Source organism: Triturus cristatus, chromosome 4_1 (assembly GCF_964204655.1).
Source record: "Triturus cristatus chromosome 4_1, aTriCri1.1, whole genome shotgun sequence".
Classification (NCBI taxonomy): domain Eukaryota; kingdom Metazoa; phylum Chordata; class Amphibia; order Caudata; family Salamandridae; genus Triturus; species Triturus cristatus.
In genome coordinates this window covers 540,401,321-540,407,320 of record NC_140585.1, presented here as the reverse complement: position 1 = coordinate 540,407,320, position 6,000 = coordinate 540,401,321, and positions in this window count along the sequence as shown.

The following is a 6,000-nucleotide window of genomic DNA, read 5'->3' as shown; positions in this document are numbered from 1 at the left end:
GTTCCTAAAGGACATTTCATATAGAATAGCCTATGAGCTGCCTGTCACCGAGTCATATTATATCGCCTTTTGGCACTACCAAAGTTCCGGGAGTAATTGTTTTACATTCCTAGCACTGGATTTGCTTACCTATTTATTGCAGTGTTAATTTAACTTTAGCAGAAATCATAAAGATTAGCTGGATTAAGAGCAAATTGAGCTTACTGTTGTTAAAACAACTAGGTCTTCAAGAGCGTGATGCAGAAAGGGGTCAGGGATATGTCGGAAGGTTGGGTTCCCCTTAGATTTGCAGCATAAAATTAAAAAAACACCATGGAACAAATAAAAATCATGTCCTCTTCTGCATAACTAATTCACACCATGTACCTAAAATGAGACAATTGGATCCACATCTAAGATGGCACAATTCAAAACACTGGCTCAATGCCTTTATTAATGCCAAATTCACTTACACATCTTTTCTAATTCGACCGTGCACTCCAAGCCCTTAAGTAAAAACTGTGTAGAAAACTTTCAGTCCTAACATTACCCAAGAATGCTGTGTGTCATGGACAGAAAAGTCTGAAGCAAGATGATGAAATGGTTAAGAGAATAAATCACCTACTGCATGGATCCATATGCTGCATGCAAGCTACGATCTCAGATATATCATCGTAACCTGCAGATCACATGCTTTAATGATAGAAAGTTCCACTTAGTTGATTTATAAAACTTGAAAGCCATAGGTTATCATTGACTTAAGGTAGTTTAGAAGGTTAACGATGTACGAATTTTCATGTAACCATCAGGTTCCTAGTTCCAATCTCAATAGAGAGAGTTTGCCATGCTTAGATTCTTTTATTGATTGAGGGAAGCCTAGTAGCAGTCTACTCAGGCCTTTCAGGTGCACCAGGCCTACGTAGTTGAGGGGGGTTGAGTCCCCTTTGTAATGCAAATACTGCCCATTCTGCTTCCTTTGTCCCTGGTAGTGACACTTCAGACAGGTTTATGTAGCAGACAGTCAGAGCCTCTCCCTCCTCGTAGCTTTTCTCTTCCACCTCATGTTACAGTACAGCTAACTCCAGCCTTCATTTCTGCTAATTCTATATCATCACCTGGAGGCAAGGATTAGACTTTTCTTTCTTAACTTTATTCACCAGCAGCTTTTTACATCTTTGATTTCTTTAGAACATAGAACGACATTTCCCATAAGTCCTTGGGAAAAAACGAAACAAACACACTGCCCAATTAGAATGCTTTAATTCTACACAACAATCGCCACAGACTCTCTATCCCCTCTCTTTCTTCAAGGATTAAGCAGCATAGAGGTAAGTGCCTTTTCAGGTGCTCCACTGGCCGCGCTTTGCATCACGCCTCTGCCAGGGGCACCGACACTCGTCGCAGCCAGTATCAACACACATCGAGATTTGGGAACTTCTACCCAACAAGATCCTACCATAGTCGCAGAGGCACCAGAGGTGGTTCCAGGGGCAATGGAGCCTACACCACCCGCTCATATGCAGGGAAGGAAGCAATTGCTTTTTGTTATTTAACCATCACACACTCTAGTAGTGTCATGCTTCATCATCGGGTTCACCCTGACTCCTAAAGGTCAGGGTGGGCTCGACCATCTTCCAGGGAGCACTTAAGAGAAATAGGCCATGGGGTTTAAAGATTAAAAATCCTCCGTTGACTCCAGGTATCCCTTTATTCGCAGGTTTGCCAGTAATATAATTTATTATGAAGGTATGGTAGTGAGAAAGTAATGGTCCCATTACACTAGTGCCGTGCCAACATGTTTCAGCCCTTATGGAGTGGCTTGAGAGGATCCTGGGCTTTCTTCAGGGCAATGAGTATTCCCTCCCTGGATTGAAGTGAAGTGCTACCTCGTTTCATAAATAAATTGCAGAAAGCTGCACTTTGTGGACTGGTCTGATTACTCGGGTCTGTAGGGAGACGTGGACATTTCTTGCAATTCTGATGGAAATCTCAGTTATTCGAATTCACCTCCCTTTTTGGGTCTGTTGTCCCTCCCCCCTGGTGTTTCACCAAATTCATGAGACCAGTGGCCGAATACTTGAGGGCTCTGGGAGTGCGACTGATCGTCTAGCTTGATGATATCCTGAATGTCCAGTGCGATCATCCACACATTTACAGATGACCATAGATCTGGATTCACAAGGTTTAAAGATCAATATGGAGAAATCCGCACTCTGTCCATCCCAGTCCGTACAGTTTCTGGGTTTTCTCTTAGACTCAGTCAAAGTCACCATCACTCTCACCTCTCACAAACTGACCAAAATATGGCACGAACTCAGGAGGACACTGTCCAAGTCACAGGTATCACTACCACTGTTGGCACATATAGTAGGACTTCTATGTGACTCCATTCATGCCATCTTCCCGGGGCCTCTCCATAATCGGAGACTACAACACCTGAAGATCTCGTATCTCCAACGGTGTCTTACATATTCCCGATCCATTCCACTTTCACCGGAAGCCCGGGAGGAAATGCAGTGGTTGACATTCCACATGGAGGCCTGGAACAACAGTAGAACATTCTTCAGCTCCCAACCCGATCTGGTGATAGAGTCAGATGCCAGAGGGTCAGGCTGGGGAGCTCGCTGCAGAGACTTTACTACAGGCTGCATATAAATTGCTTGGAGTTGATGGCAGGTTCATTCACTCTCTAATGTTGGCCCAAAGACAAGGTTCCATGCTCGGTCTGTCTGAAAATGGACAATGTGGTGTTGGCCCTCTACGTCAATCACCTGGGGGGGTATGAGGTCAAAGACCCTGTTGGATCTGGCTCGTACGCTCTAGGATCATTGTCTAGTCAAACACATATCGGTTCTTATGGAGAAAGGCAATTGTTGATTGCACTTACTAAGCCTCATAAGGCCTTTTCGTCCCCTATGATTGCCAGATGGGTCAGATGGATAATGCAAGAAGCAGGTATCGATGTTTTCCACTTTGGGTCTCACTCAGTGTGGGGGGTCATGGCATCTAAAGCTTTTTCTTTGGGAGCTCAAATAGAGGATATCCTAAACACAGCTGACTGGTCTTTAGACTCTACCTTTAAGAGGTTTTACCTTAAACCAGTTTTGATTCTGGCAACCCTAGTAGTAGAAAAGCTTTAAACAAGCCTATTCCTCCCCTCTGAGTCATGACATAAAATAAAAAGGTCCTAGCTATTGTAAAGGAAAGATTCAATTCTATTAAGGACTCAGAGGCGAGAATTGGCCCACCCATGATATCTAAGATTTTGATGATCTGCCTGGGTAATTTCACAAATTCACTATAATGATGTTTTGATATGCTATGTGCCATGTTTATTTCATGATTCAGTCTTTATTGTTTTTTTTCAATATGTTGAAAATGTGATGTTTTCTCTGCTATTTGCAATCAGAGTTGGACTAGAAAAATAGTCTAATCAAATTATGTTTCCCTTAGAAGCAGATTGCAAAAAAACAGGAATACGGTTTGGTAATATCTGCTGTGTTTGCAGGAAGAAAGTGGGGGATAGAGAGGCCACTGTTATGTGGAGCTAGAGCATTCTCATTGGACAGTCTGTTTGTTTAGTTTTTTTCCCAAGATCTTATGGAAAATGTAGTTTTATATTCTAAAGAAATCTAAGATGTAAAAGGCTGCTGGTGATTAAAGTGAAGAAAGACAAGTTTAATCTTTGCTTCCGTGTCCTTAGTGGAATTGAAACTTTCCTCTATGATAGCTAGGACATTTTTCATTATGCAAGACAATGGCTTTGGCTGGAGCAGAATCTGTTCAAATTTCCAACACTTTCAAAGCTAGACATAATCCAAGTCAGGGCAGGGCCCTAGTATTCACATTTGCCTCTGCATGCCAAGGATAACTTCTGGACAGAAACCCCAGGCCAGCGTTTCAGGGATTTCTCACTGACTGGAATCTGGTCCCCTCACAGTAGTGTGGGAGAGGGGATTTCTCAGCTCCGGGCTTGATGACTCCTGATGACTCCAAGTCCTTGCCAGGTTTGCAATAGAACCTGAAACTGAGCCTGCAATGAGAGTGGAAGATTACAAACAAGAAGGAGAAAGCACCTATTGAATAAGGTTGCTGCTCCAGGTTGCTGAGCTGCATCTCTCAGAGGAGCTCCTGCCTTGTAGATTCTTCAGACAAGCTGTATGGTAACTAAGAGATGTGCATGGGGCTTTGAGGATCTTGAATTTTACTAGAAGTGCTGCCTGACTCTGCTTGAAGACAGCTACTGTGGAAGTGAAGTGTAGCCTTGCAGGAGGAAACGTTGTCCAGAAGAGGAGATTACAGCCAAGCGGACACCTGTTGAAGAAGCTGTGGGGAAGGACCAAGAAATTATCTTTACTCTACCTCTGTGAGGCCCAGGGAGAGCATTAGCTCCATAAGAAGCTATGGTGAGCCCTCTCTGTCCCTGAAACTCTGAGTGTGTGACTCTTGTTGCCCACCAACAGGGCCTTGTTCTAAGCTTGGTCTTCCTCCCTGTCCTGGGAAAAGTTTAAAAGTTTATATTAACGTTAATTATTAATTTAAATATGTATGTTAAATGTAGAAACATATTTAAAAAATTACAGCATTAACATCTTCATTTTAAATGTAATTATTATGAACATATTAAATTGAAAATAATATTTTTCTGAACTTTTTTCAAAAAATCCCACTTAAAGTAAAGATATATATTATATGTTTAATTATTAAATGTGATGTATAAAATTAAATGTAAAATATTTATTTCAATTAATATTAATTTACATTTATTTTTAAAACTTAAAATATATTTTTTAGGTAAAATATTAATTATATATTATTTATAGACACTTTTTAAACCTAAATACATTTTATAATTTTTTTTATTTATTTATTTATTTTAACATTAGTTTCTATATGGTTTAATTTTAAGTTCCTACCTTCATTATTTTTTATGGGAGGGTGTTTAAGTACCTATGGTTGTCGATGTTTGGTTCTGGACTTATTCCAGCTATGAACTGGAATACTTTTACAAATGTTTTGCGTCCTTTTGGGCTGTAAATATAGACAGGCAGTTTGTGAATAGCAACGGGATTACGGTTTTTTAGATGGATGCATGTCTCTCCCTAAACCTCTCTCTAACCCTCCCTTACCTCGACATTCTTGGTCTTGTGTTTTGTAACACAGAACACAATTGACGCTAAACCTAACTTACTGGTTTATACATGCTAAGACCAAAAACACAGAGCTGAGCTAAAACATTAAGATATGTTTTTTCATATTCATAAATGTTCCATTTTAAGAAAACAAGAAAGTGGGACTACTTAAATTGCACTAGTGAAATTTTATACATTTCAGAGTTACACGAGCAATTTTATAGTAGCTTACATAACATGACAAGACAAATGCAAAAAGTAAACTCTGCAGAGATTAACCACTAGAAAAGCAATATTTAGCACCAGTCGTGTATTTCAAAGTTAGGAGCAAAATTCTGCTGATGCCTGTACAAACTGTAATTTTGCACAGACACCATAGGTACCCGAAGTAGTAGTGTGGGGGGTTGCAACACACCCAAAAAAAACATGCTGGAGTTCAGATAGTGCATAAGAATTAAAGGTGCCTTTAATTTTTTTTTATCTTGTCACGTTTGTTGTTCTTCAAAGACAGAGGTCAATGTCAGGCTTCTGAAATATTGCTGCTTATTCTTTTAACATGAAGATTAGTATTTACTTTCTCGTACTGAAAAGTGGGATGGTTTTGTAAATATAATTATGTGACAATCTTGCTGAAGTACAGGAAGATAGAAAGGAAAGGCTGTAAAATAAAAAAAAACATTTTGACCCCAGCAAAATTGAAATTCCTGTGAGTGGACTGCATGAATATTCCAGGATATATCAATAGTGAGGAAAGAACAAATGAAGCCCATTCTTTTTAATTCTCAAGTGTGATGGAAGCAAAAAATGTCATAGGAACAAACCAAATCAAAACACTTTACCTGGTGACGTGCAAATGATAAATATTCACCGATACTCGATTTTCACACAT